The sequence below is a fragment of the Hypomesus transpacificus genome, chromosome 4 (assembly GCF_021917145.1).
Source record: "Hypomesus transpacificus isolate Combined female chromosome 4, fHypTra1, whole genome shotgun sequence".
NCBI classification, from domain to species: Eukaryota; Metazoa; Chordata; class Actinopteri; order Osmeriformes; family Osmeridae; genus Hypomesus; species Hypomesus transpacificus.
This window is the reverse complement of record NC_061063.1, coordinates 1,353,971-1,355,808: the sequence shown is the minus strand read 5'-3', so window position 1 is coordinate 1,355,808 and position 1,838 is coordinate 1,353,971.

Sequence of the window (1,838 nt, the reverse complement as noted above, 5' to 3'; positions counted from 1 at the left end):
GATAAAGGGGAGTGGTCGGTCAATATAGATCTTTAATTTTTGGTCAATGGGGATATTTAACTTTTATTGCCAAAACAAGTAAAGACAAGGAAATCATGAATTTTATTATTATATTTGAAATATATATATACTCAATGATGATGTTTTATATAATATCTAATATAATTTAGTTTTTATCATATTCATAATATTGTTAGTTTTGACCTATTTTTGGGGGCCCGTCAGTCAGGGACCTTGGAATTATCCTAACTTTTCCCCCCCTATACGGCGCCCCTGCATATAGGCCCACTGCGAATAACCTCATCTAAACTAATTCCATTTGAGGTGATCTCCTCTCAATCACGACCTTTGAATAACTCGGCATTTTACAAAGTAAAATATCAAAAGGAGACATAATTTAAGTAGTCCTATTTAAAAGTCAAAAAAAGTCTTTTTCTAGACTAGCATCAGTCAACCGACTGAATGAAGAGGTTAATGTCCAAAAAACAAACCAAAAATTATTGCCATTATTTGTCGGATTATAGGCTATAGTCGCATTGTTGGACACCATTGTTTATACGTTCCGGTGTTACTGTAAACCCCCATTCCATTATGGTGAGTCATAGTTGCGTCAATTCACCACAATGTGGCAGCATTGTACAACGCAAACAGGAATCTATACGCGGGACCTACATTGAGTGTGTACTGTTATTCTGATACGAATAGGCCTACATGTGTACATCGCATCTCTATCTTTGTCTTTGTAACCGGAGTTTGATTATAATAATGATCATTTTTATTTTATACTACTGGCCTACACCTAATGGGACTGCACATGCAGTAACCAGATCTACAGTCCAACATGACTGCACACACACTGGAAATAGGCTTCTGTCCTTGGACCCCTCCTCTTCTCTCTGTACACCACCTCACTTGGACCAATCATCACCTCCCATGGCTTCTCCTACCACTGCTACGCTGACGACACGCAGCTGTACCTCACTGACCGATCCGGGGATCTCAGCTAGGATCGAGGCCTGCCTCACAGTCATCTCCGCCTGGATGAACAAGCACCACCTCCAGCTGAACCTCGCCAAGACAGAACTTCTCATCATCCCGGCCAAACCCTTCATCTCCCACGATCTCTCAATCACCCTGGGATCGGCTACGGTGACCCCTTCATCCTCTGCCAGGAACCTTGGGGTTACCATAGATGACAAGCTCACACTCACCGCGCACATTGCTGCAGTCTCCCGGTCGTGTAGATTCACCCTCTACAACATCCGGAAGATCAGGAGATACCTGTCTGAGCACTCCACCCAGCTGCTAGTCCAAGCACTTGTCCTCTCCAAGTGTGACTACTTCAACTCGTTGCTCGCCTGTTTTCCAGCATGCACAATCCGCCCTCTCCAGAGGATTCAGAACGCAGCAGCCCGCCTGATCTTCAACCTACCCAGACAATCCCATGTTAGCCCGCTCTTCATCTACCTCCACTGGCTACCCATCAAGGTCCGCATCAGGTTCAAGACCCTGGTATTGACCTTCCGAGCGGTGAACCTGACTACACCTCGTCCAACCTTACATCCCCACCCGCCACCTACGGTCTTCTTCAGACAACCGTCTGGTGGTCCCATCTCTCAAGAGCACCCGCTCCCAACCCAAGCTCTTCTCCTGTCTGGCCCCCCAATGGTGGAATCATCTCCCCACCTCCATCAGAGACACTGACTGTCTCTCCACCTTCAAGAAAAGGCTAAAGACGCACTTGTTCTGGGAGTACAACCGTACTTAAGAAAGATTTGTTGGATCAGATGTTAGTTGATCTCCTCCAGGAACATAATGACACTTATTGAGGGACTTGT